The sequence below is a fragment of the Echiichthys vipera genome, assembly GCF_963691815.1.
Source record: "Echiichthys vipera genome assembly, chromosome: 3".
Taxonomy (NCBI): domain Eukaryota; kingdom Metazoa; phylum Chordata; class Actinopteri; order Perciformes; family Trachinidae; genus Echiichthys; species Echiichthys vipera.
The window spans coordinates 24,670,448-24,682,831 of NC_139828.1; positions in this window are offsets into that span (position 1 = coordinate 24,670,448).

Consider the following 12,384-nt stretch of genomic DNA (forward strand, 5'->3'; position numbering starts at 1 on the left):
ATATGTGTGTTTGGTCATGTTATAGGTACTTTAGACTCCTGCCATCTGACAGAGCTCCCCAGAGGACAGTTGGAACGAACAAGCTCTTTAGTGCAGAGCTTTCCTCACAAACACACAACTTTGGACCTATACACAGTATTTTTGTGAATAAACACGCTAACTGTAAAGTGTCTCAACTACTAATGTCTCACTATCAAAGGTATGAACCGTATATTCAAGCTGGAATAGATTCTTTCTGTCATTTAATATCTTCCGCGATCCTTTCTCATTACGTGAGTACCACAGACCACGCTTAACGGCTCTAATGGCTTACACACTGAAACCAAATCTCTAATTTAACTTCCTCGAAGCATTAACTCCTGTAAAATACCCATCAATTATCACACATTGATTTTTCCATTCACATAAACGTCATTTAGAATAGCAGAAAATTATTTTTGCCTGATAAACATGTGAAAACACGTGACAACAGCTTGTTGGCAAATACATCAATGAGAGCATTTTGTGCATCCAAAAGCAAGGTCATTGAATGGGAAAATGAAATCTAATAATTCACAAGTTGCTTCTGAGAGCATCCTTATAGATAATGCACAATAAACATAGCTATTTATTTTTTATCTCTAGTCAGAATACCATCTAGACCTACAAAAACATGATGTTCTGTCTATTTTGTGATCAGAGAGGAAACATCTGTGTCTAACCCACCATGACAATATTTTACTGTGTCTCTGTCCTAAACATTCGTCTGATATGCTACACACAGGGAGAAGGAAGTAGGGACATGATACTTGTCATCATGCTAAATAATGTTTGTTTAAGTTTGTACCCGCCCACGAGCAACTGACTCTTGGGCACAGCTCTGTCAGTTTTGATTAAAATTATCATATCAACTTTCCTAGTGCCAAAAAGTTGCATGTAAACACATTTTTTTAATCTCATGGAGGCTTTTCCTTGTTAAATACATTTCGAATGAAATGATGCATGGAAGAGGGCTTTTGGTCGAGAACTCAGGTTTGTTAAAACTTGTGCGTGTGCGATTTAACAAGCCCAGAGGAGCCTTCGGCGCCCAGAGAATCTTGTTGATAGGATGACACCTAATAAAAAAAGGGATGTAGAACATGAGAAATAAATTCAACTAAAAGCTACTACCTACACTAAAGCCACAACTGAAATCAATTACCGTACTGTAAAAGATCCCCATGTCTTTTTTATTATAAAGCAGGTTGAGTTGCTATATAAATATTTTGAAAGTATCAGAACACACCAGAGTGAAATGCACAGCCTGTATTCAGAAACTGTGCCTTTAAACAAGCTGTGAGGACTTCTTTACACTTGTGATGTCACAGCTATACAATATACAGGTAGAAATTGCCGCTACAGTGCTGTTACAGTCATTTCCCAGCTGCAATGAGAAACGCAGTGAGTGCAGAACATCCGGACACGTTGACCAATCAGAGCAGACAGGACTTTTTTCGAGAGGGGGGCTTAAAGACACAGGCTCTAAAACAGAGTAAGGATATCAAAAGTATCAATACTTCAATACTTTTATGATACCACATGTTTTAAATGATATAATCTTGGTTTATTTTCTTGATAGTATCAAAAGCACCAAAACTATAAAAAAAAATAACAACAATGGAGATGACGGTGAAACAACAGAACTGTTAAATCCCTTCTGCTTCCCTCAAGTTACCGGTGTGGCAATATGTCGCCTTCCCGCGAGTTATGTAAACAAACTACGGTAAAGCGGTGGGCTCTAACGGGACTTGACGTGATGCATTTAGGTGCACCTCGGGGAAACTCAGCCTGTTGTTGTAAAGTACCCCTCCACCATCTGACGTCTCTGTACCAGCACAGTGTGCAGGTTATTATTGCATTCTTTGAGTGCCTAGAACTTTTTTCCTCTTTTTCTTTCTATGAAAAATTTTATTTGTGGTAGTATCGTATCGCGACATCAATAAAACAGAGCGTTTAAGAGGGTGAATGCAGGTATTTTAAGATAGACAGTATGAGAACAATAATGTGGTTTTCTAACATTAAAGCATGTAAGCATGTTCTAGAAGACACCACAAAAAAACAAGTAGTGTGTGTGTGTGTGTCTGTGTGTGTGTGTTTGGGGGGGGGGGGGTGTTGGTGGTCAAGTAATGACCATGTGTTGCAACTCTTATTGTATGTTATAAGTTCCTGTTTTCTTTTATCTCTTCCTGTGTTTATCATCAACCCAGTGCTGTCACCATCCAGGTACTGTAGATGCATTTTTGTCCTGGCATCTGTTTCCACCAAAGCCAGCACTGGAAGAAGCCATTTTTCCAGCCGTGGGTCTGTAATCACTTACTCCAAGATTTGTAATCACTGTTCTTTAGTACAGTGTACAACTCAATACAGTTATAGATAATAGGTGACCAGGCAAAAATGCTGCTTGCATCTACACTATAATTTATGTCCCTATTATAGAACTGCATAGTTTTATGAGTAAAACCATACGTCAATGGATTTAAACATAAATGTTAAAAAAGCAGATGTAATACACAAGATATCCCTACAACCCTAACTCTATTTTGTGATAATCTACATTCAAATAAATAAGAGATCACACAGGAAGGTAACAAAGTTGGCTGTGAAGCAATGCTTGCAATAGTGTGAACACATTTAATTTCCTGCTAAGGGGAAGCAGATGTAGCCTACATTTAAAACTATAGTGCCATGTTTTTGAAAAGGCTGATGTTTCTCCTGAAATGTTGAAAATAAAAGTGATACTCAAGTACAATTACTGGTGAAGGGAAAAATTAGTTCTTGCTGTCTCTGTTATATATCAAACTTCAAAAGAACTAAAACACAGTCTTTGAAACTGCCTGGCAGGTCTTCATGCCAGCTATACTTCTGCCAGCATAAATCTTGCAGGATTTTCTTTTTAAGAGGGTGGGGGTGGGGGCTTACTACCTGAGTGAGAAAGCCCAATAGATCAAAGATGGAACTGATGAGGGAAGGCACGCCTTTCCATATGTGTGGTCGACCCTTGAGGTTGATCTTGAACTTCAATTGATCTGATTTTGGACATGACTGGAATCCTACTGCTCTCTCCAGGGCAAATTGACTTTATCCAAGTCCTGATCTCAAAACTATTATACGCTATTTCCTTTTCAGGAATTGAGTTGAGCAACTTCTGGCTATCACTTGGCCATTCTTTTAGTCAAAATCCACCTTTCATCAACATGCTTCTCAAATTACTCTCAGTTGTTGACTTAACAGCCTGTCTATGTCACTGTTTTGAGAGCTTCATGACTCAATTCATCCTGAAAATATTTATTTTCTGTGTTCCAAATTGCTGAAGCGCAAAGGAAGCGCATTAGAATACCCATTAGTGAGCTTGTAAGGTCCAGTCCCTGCAGGGGCTGGTTCAGCGATGTGTCTTGCTCCATACTCAAAGACAACACACAGATTTTGCTTTGCTGTTGTGTGACTCTGTGGTAAGGCATATACCATGTTAACCCCTCAGTTGACTCATGTTCAGTGCTGTCAAGCTTCACGGCTTAGTGTTTCTCAAGGGTGTCATCCGTTAATGCAAAATAATAGTGCATGAAACTTGAGATCTCTAAAGAATAATTTCTCTGGGTTCAATCCACATTGCTCCATGACTGCTCAGTTGTTTGGCATGCACAATGACCATCTGCAAGCATTTAGGACACCATGTTAATGAACTGGTGATCTTCCTTTAATGTCTTTGTTTTGTCCAGCATTAGGAAAGTCTCCAACTGAACTTGCCAGAGTTATACTATGTAAGCTACTAAGTTTCAATTTGCAGTGACTTCAATAAATTTGTCTCCATTGTATTGCTTCCACCTCTGAGTGTTCCATTTAACATGCAACCCAATATTGTTGTCAAAGTGTATGGTCTATCATCAGCGCTGCTGACCACTTGTAGTGGCTTGTAGCCCATCACCTTGGGAACATTTGCTCCTATGTGTAATCCAGCCTCTGCTTTGATGGTGTTTTTTTTGCGAATACACTAATAAAAGTTCTACTAAAGTTTACATCATTTGTGAACTTGACAGGATTGTTGCTCACAACTTTCTCTGGCTTTTTCTTCTTGCAAAACTTAAGAGTTCATGTGCTGCAGTGTGGGATGGAGTCAAGAGCATTCATGACACTTGGCTTTCTCTTTGCAGCTGCTGCTCATGTGACTGTGTCCAAATGTGCAAAAAATAGACATTTGCTTCTCAAGGAGTCAGCTTTTTCCTTGTGTCGAGTGTTCTGCAGACTGTGAGATTGTGTTGTTTCTTTGCATCAAAACCGCACTGCTACAAAACAGTAGAAGTGGTCACATTATATAATTGCCTTGTAATTTCAAATGCACTATAAAATTGACTATAAAATCAAGAAATTGCAGCAGAAAATGTCCTTTTTATGCAAACCAGTTTAATGTAAATGTTCTATTCATCAGTACTTGTACAGTACAGTACTAGATTGTTCAGTCTTTTGGTCTTGTCTGTGTCCCTAGCAAGATGCGCAATCGGGACTAAGCCAGGCTGCAATAGAAAATCAGGACAACACACACACACACACACAAACAAAAAAAATCAAGCATTGACAAAGAAACAGTAAAAAGAAACAACTGATTCTTCCAAAACTGGAAAAGATTCTACAAGATAATAACCATCCCCTTGAAATTGTCTTTAACGTTTGGTGCCGTTTTTTCTGTATAGTTTTTCTGGATGCAAATATGCTTTTTCCTTATCTCTGACCAAACCAAACCAACCAACCATTCTTGACTGTGAAGGTTCATGCACAACTTCAATTTCTTGTGGACAGGTGTGGAGAAGGAAATGTCCAAAGGTAAGAGAAGAAAATATTCCTTCACACTGTCAAACTTTTAATCATAAATAAAATGTCTCCTTCCTATACAATGTGTCAACAAAAACCAACTAGTGGCAACGTTGCGGGACACGCTGCAAAAAAAACAGCCGGACAGATGCTCACTGATGACCTGAAATTGACCAACAGCTGACCTGATGTGTCAGTGCTTTTAGAGGTCATTGTCAAGTAGTCAAACCACTATAACAGATATATACGAATGCAACTATTGTTACACAGGATCCATCGAACAGGGCTCCTCATTGGGCCCCTGATTGTTCTCAAGAACACAGAGTCATAATAACTGCTGCATGTGAATGAAAAATGAGCTTTTATCACTTGAAGTACTGTATGGTGTGAATTGTCAACTTTCCACTTCCTTCAATTTTAAACATATCACATGAACTTGTAGCACTCCCTTCTAACTATAATGCTGTGTTTTTCATGAGCCACAAACCTATCAACATGATGCTAACCGACTGCAATGAACCTTTGAATCACAATCGAGGAAGTAACATGTCTGACAAAGCTACACTTTTATATTGTCTATACTCCACTTGTACAGTGGGTAGAACCAGCTGTCAGCTACAGCCCTGTAGACATGAAAAACATAGTTTCCCAGAGTGGGGAGGCTGTTTGTTTCTTGAGTTCAGACATATTTACGACAGTGATACTGGATTACTGGCAATTGCAGCTTTGATAGACATTTTTATGTTAGCGTGATTATTCACTCCACCAAGACTTTTTACTTTTATTTTACTCAAGAAAGTTTTCTTGGATATGAATCATAATAAGACGACTCTCAAATTCCCTTTATAGCCTTTTGTTTTGCTTTTAAAATGTTCTAGACCAGATAGGTGAGGAAAATAAAACCTTTTTAAAAAAGCTTCAGCAGTGCTCCTGCAGCATTCCCTGCCGGCCTTATTTGCTTGTGCCAATATTGACATATGAATGCATGGTTTAATAACCCAGGTATATAAATACTGTTGTAACCTCTATTGAACCACTGCATCTTGTATTGAAAATTAATGTTAAGATTAATAGTTTAAAATTAGTTCTTTAGTTTACATAAACTGAAGACATTGGACTCTTCCACCCAGTGCAAAAAGCAGCCCAGAGCACAGTTTCTAGTTTTCAGACCAATGCAGTTGGCATTTTCGTGCTCAACCCCCACGTTGTGTAGGTAGTATATGTACTTGCATTCATCTGTATGCCCATTGGTGTTTTGGTCTTAGAATGAGGTGTGTTCTGGCGCATTGTGGGCATTGCTATTTAGAGGTAGCAGAAAGCACCATTGACCAATCCTGCTTTTTAAAGGACTCATTATCCAGAAAGCAAGTTTAGTGATACACAGACTGCCGTTATATCAACAGCCCTGTGGTAAATCCCCAAATCAAAAATTAACATTCTGATTATGAGTGAAATAATCCATCATTACTGAGGAAAATATGAATAGCGTTCTCTAAAATGTGAACAGAGCACAGCAGAACTGCTGCCCTGTGCTGCTCTACTGTGCGCATTTACGAACAAGAAACAGTAACTTCATAAATTATTTCAGTAGCTAAAAGTTTAGTTGTGTTTCGTCTGTCAAGTTTTGACTACAGACTTAAGTTTTGCTTCTTAAATGTCCAACGATATTTGCTGCACTGACTTTACTGTACACATGAAAACATTTACAATCACTGAAAGCAGCCTCTCATCATTAAAGCTGCAGCTGGCAAGTCAGGCAGATCGAGTTAACACAGTCAAATTTCGAATGTTTACAACTCTCACACCCCTCCTCCACTATCACGGAGCTCCTCCGCGCCTTTGAATCGTGTGATTGTCATTGCGCATGCACCAGGTTCCTGTGAACGTGCCCGTATCTTCTTTCATCCATAAACGGCATGGAGTACATGCTACATGGAGATAGGCTAGCTAACTTACTCATACAGTGTGTTTACATGCACATCAGTAACCCGAAAACGGCCTTACCCACCAAGGAGTTATCTAGGTATATTAACCAGGGTATGGGAACTCAATTTTACCCAGGGTAAGGTGTTTACATGGTGTTTAAGAAACCGGGGTATGCTATTAACACGATTATGATCAGGTTTTTAAACTGCATGTAAACGCACTGATAGATAGCAACTGCTAACATCTTTTAGCGTAAGCCTAGCTAGAGGCGTGTGCCTGTAACGTATCCAAGCGGGGAGGGGGGGATCTGTGGTGTGTGCACGAACTGTGCCTGAGAGTCAGCTCTGCGCTGAGTGGACAGGATGATACGAGCACTGTTGACTTTTGCAAAACAAACAACAGGCTCTACATGCACGTAGAGACACGTTTTTTTTTCTAAAACCGGATAATTTATGTTGTTCTATCGGAGCATGGTGTCGGCTTCAGTGAGAGTAGAGACTGTAGAGGGGGGGTGAAAATAACTTATTCAGGTGGATGGCGAGTGAATGATTTAAGCGTAGAAGTGAATTCAGATGGCATCTGTGCCGGTCTGTGCATCATGCTTGTTACACACACATACAGATGCACAGCAGCGCTTCCCCTTTTTCTTTTCAAGAAAAATGCTCACTTCTCCAATTTCCCAAATCAGTCATAAAAATGGCAATGTATTCTCTGCAGACGCACCTGGCTTTTAAAGGCAATTGGAGATGACACTCTGGTTTCATTCATGTTACGCCAAAAACACTCCCATGATTAATGAAGAAACAAGACATACAACTCCTTTGCCGCTTGCGCCGTAGGTCAGCTTCATGATCTCATAGTTCTATATACTAAAAATTTAAAGCAGGTGTTGCAGTTGTCCCTCAAACTGCTATGGTAACTTGTTTAAAAACAAGTTAGAGAACACTGTTTATCACTGGGCCATGTTGCGCCTGTTCTGTAGGAACATTTCACTATACTTTTAGCTAACCCTACATGTTTGTGGATGTAGTAGCTAAATCTGTCCATGAAAAAGTTGTTTTTTTTCAACAGATATTTTAGTTATAACAAGATTAAGCTAGCACAACAGTTTAGTGTTTATCGCTACAAAGCTTATGTTAACCTTAGGTCAAGTTGACTAGCTTCTGCAGAGAGTGCAGAGTGTACAAATGCCCCAATTTCCAGTCTATTTCTTTCCAGTTTTATCTTGCTTGCTTCATACAACTTTCTTCTTGCCAACTGTTGGGTGCTTTGTTATTAACAGAGTAATGGTTGCACAGTCGCAATATAGTTGCAGTAAACTTATTCTCAGCCCCTCCTGCTCTGTGACCAATGAGCTGACAGCACACTCACACACGAGTATGACCATCCAGAATCCCGCTCATATCATTGGTCGAGCTATTGTTGCCTGCGACGAAGATACCGGAAGACAACAGAGCAGCACGGACGGCAGTGATGCAGACAGTACTTTACAGGTTTCAGGCAGCACATCTTCTAACAGCAATGCAACTACTCCTCTGAGAAAAAAACCCAGGAAATAATGCAAAAATACAGAGAGGAATGGTTAGAAGGAAAAACATGGGTGGAAAAAGTGCACGATAACATCTATGAAGCGCACTGCGCTGTGACTTTTTCCGTAGCCCATGGTGGACTTACTGACCTAAAGCAACAGGCTTACAGTGGTAGGCAGTGGGCACACAAGAAACATAAGGGACACCAAAACCAGGGGAACCCCAGACCAATTTATTATCCACCAGGCAACGCCAGAGGCAGATATGATGTGTAAACAATGTTTTTAACACTCTGGTTAAGGTTAATATTTTTCTTGTTGCATTATTTGTGTACTATGTTCTGCTTTGTGTTGTTTTATATTAATTTAGACAGTTAAGTTAAGCAGGACATTTATTATTTTATTCTGTTAATTTTAGTTATTTTGTATTAGAAAATGCTGATAATTACTTATTCTCTATGTGTTATATAACTCAAATATGCATCTAATTCATTTCAGGTTTGAGTCAAATAGTAAAAAAAAAATTTAAAAATCGCTTCACATATACAAAAAAGAGCTTAAAGATTCACTACGCCAGAAAAATGAAGGCAGCCGGGCCAGCCGGCCCTGCCAATAAGGTTTCTAATTTTTTTTTCAGGGAGTTGGCAACCCTACACACTTTGTGACAGAGTGCTATCTTGGCTTAAGCTAACACTACATGTTCAGATGTAGTCGTAGCTAAATCTGTCCATAGAATTTTTTTTTTTAAGGATACCTTAGTTATAACAGGATTGAGCTAAACACTAAACACTAAACTAGCAATGCAGCTAGTTTAGTGTTTATATGTGTGATCTTTATTCAGTTTGAGAAACTTCACGATGTCTACAAGCTACGCTAACGCTAGGCTACGCTCGGTTAAACTAACAGGGCAGCAACAGTCTAAATTACATCAAGATAGTATGTTCCATAGCGACCGCCGGCCAGGAGGGACTAAACCTTTGTAAGAACAATGCTTTATGGATTATTTTTGTTAATAGACACTGTTTAAATTGGAATATGTCCATCACTTTAAACTTGCAATAGTTGGTAACCATTTATTTTAACCAAGTATGTTGCTTCCCCGGGCCAAACAACACCCTGTAGCCGTCATATAATCCCAACATACCACAGCCTGTCATGAGCTATTGCTTAAACAAACAGTACAACAGTGTGCTATTCTTAAATAGAACAAATGACATGTCAAGTCTGTTTTTTCATGGATTTTTAGTTACTTTTTGTAGCTCCTTCTCACAACAGGGAGGAGAAGAGAAGACCCTATTTGCTGTATGGGGCCAAGAAGAAAGAGAGAGAATGAAAGGCAGCTGCTGCTGTTCAAAGACTTGGTGATGTCTCGTCAACTCACATCTCAGCGGTGTGAAAACTGGTAAGTCTTTGGAAGTTGAGTTCCAAATGGCATGTTCTGTGGGACTACAGAAGAGCTGCCATTTTTAAGAGGTAGAAACCTGAAAATGGTGGTTGGTTTAACTTCCTAACAAGTCCAGTTTAGGTTTCAGAAATGAACAAGTTTATACTGGAAACATCCCCCCCCCTTGTCTCAGAATCTCACATGATGTGATCATGAGAGCACAAATACAATGACAGTCCATGTATGAAGAGAGTTAATTTGTCAGTTCATTAAAGGGTAACATCTGGGCAGTTCATTAGACATGAGCCAGTAGTTAAAAAAACAAGTAACAAATCAGATAAACGCAACTATAATGACAAAGTATCACTCAAACAGGCCATTTAAGGGACACTCCCACTGCCGGACAACCCTGCAACAATTTGCCGGTTCTACCTATGTCTCCGAATGCAGCCTTAGCGTCTACTCACACTTATTTGTACCGTGCCCAAGCACGAATCATGGCTAAAGTCTAGATTGTTTGACCAATGTGAGTACAACTGTTCTGTGCTTATGCACAGCACACTCCCCGGCTGTGGCCCTGCTTTAGTAAAGCACGATTGCACACGTACGAGCACGTATGGTAGTCCCAAGGCTATTTATAAACAACTGCTCCCCACACAGGACATTTAAAAAAATGCCGCCAAGGGGTTTGCGGTGGAGGAGTGTTAATGCAGAATTGGTCAGATGAAAATATTCAAAAGCAGTTGGTCAAAACAAAAACTGTGTGCTGATGACGTATTAGCAATAGCCAATCATTTTGCGATCCGGATCGTTTGAATAGTGTGAGTACATGCCAGGCCTGGGCCGTGGGGAAGAAGGGAAGGGGGACAATCACGGCTCGGATCATCTTGGCCAAGTGTGGGTAGACCCTTGAGGTCCAACCCAACCCAACTCATCCAGGGAGGAGTGTGAATCAGAGAATTAAGAATCACATTGGCTGAAAGACTGTTGAGGCAAGATACTCTGATCTAAGGCCAAACAATTTCTCTTTAGGGCCTTGTCCAGTGACGAACTTGGGAACGAACTTCATTAAACGACAAGGGACAGGCAAAAAGAGAGACGATGCCAGGCAGGGAGTCGAGGAGCCGTTGCACAGACTTACCAAACAGCTCAGGAGAGAGGCAGACGGAAACCAGGAGGGACTGGACGATGGTCGTGGTTGGTGACAGAAGGCAGAGTGACAGAGTGGGTCGTCCTCCATTTGAGAGATCGGTGAATAGCTCCACAATAGCTCCCGCTCCACATGTCGAAGTGTCCTTGGGCAAGACACTGAACCCCGACTTGCTCCCCGTGCTGCGCATGGGTGTGTGAATGTGGTGTGAATGGTTAGATTAGATGGTATGTAGATGTCCACCGCCATCTGTGTGAATGTCTGTATGAATGGGTGAATGTGACAAGTAGTGTGAAAGCGCCGACTTCGAGTAGTCGGAAGACTAGAAAGGCGCTATATAAGTAAAAGTCCATTTAGAGTTCATCACACCATTCCAAGCAGGGGAGCTTGGAATCACCAGACACCAGTCAGGCAGGCAGTAATTTGAAAAAATCTTGAAAGCATAAACAGATTTTTAACACAGGAGGTCAAAAAATCTGCATACTGCATGCAAGTATGTACACATCATTACAGAATGACCCATGATGAGGGTTGATGAAGGTCAAAGGCAGGAGTCAGCAGACACTGGGCCTCATTTATCAATCTTGCGTGAAAACGGGCGCAGATCTGAGCGCAGAATTGGTCGTATGACAGGACCCACGTGGGATTTATGAAAGATTCGTATCGGACCAATCTCGGCGTACGAATGAGCGGGCCTTGATAAATGCGGCGGCTGAATTCGATCGTCATTAACATGTTACGCCCTTAAATATTCCTGGTTCGGAGGCCTCGCCCACTGAGGTCAAACATGCAGAGGAGCAACGCTGGGAAGAAAGGCCATTTTTTCGACACACAGATCGGCATCCTGACATCCGAGATGGAGCAAAATAAAGATGTATTTTTTGGCAGTCTTAAGAGTGGAATAAAAGGGGGCCATAAAAACGCTGTATGGAAAAGAATAACGGAGGCAGTCAACCCGAGACAGCGCTCCACTATGACCCATGTGAGCGTGTGCGCACTGCTGAACCTGCGCTCCTGCTCTGTAGCGGGGTTTGCCAGCGGGGTTATATGGTATTCCGTTAGAGGATACCTTTGTTGTCTAGAAGAACCATACCAAGATGTTAATCATCTGATACCTTGTTTGATTTAATGCAATTTATCGAGGGTAGCCACCAACCGAGGAGATGACTTTGGCTCTGCAGTGCGCTTTCCTTTCATTCATTCATCTTCAACCTTGTGTGTGTCCCCCTGGCCACCTGGCCACCACGTTAAAAAGCGACAGCTTGGCATCACAAATCACCTGTACATTTATCGGGTGGTAGTTTTTGCGATTGATGAATGCGTAAACATTCATGGATGGTGCCTTCAGACGCACATGAGTACAATCAATCGCTCCAACCACAATTTTTATTTTTATTTTTCGTTTTAAGAATCCGTTTTGATCTGTTCTTAATGTGTGACTGCTTATGCTTAATGACAGCTGAGGTTTGTTAATTATTTTCAGCCAGGTTTTGTGCTGCACCGCAAATACACAGGCTCAAATTTGCATACACGACCTCAGACCAGACGTGAGATTTGATCGTCCAAATTGATAAA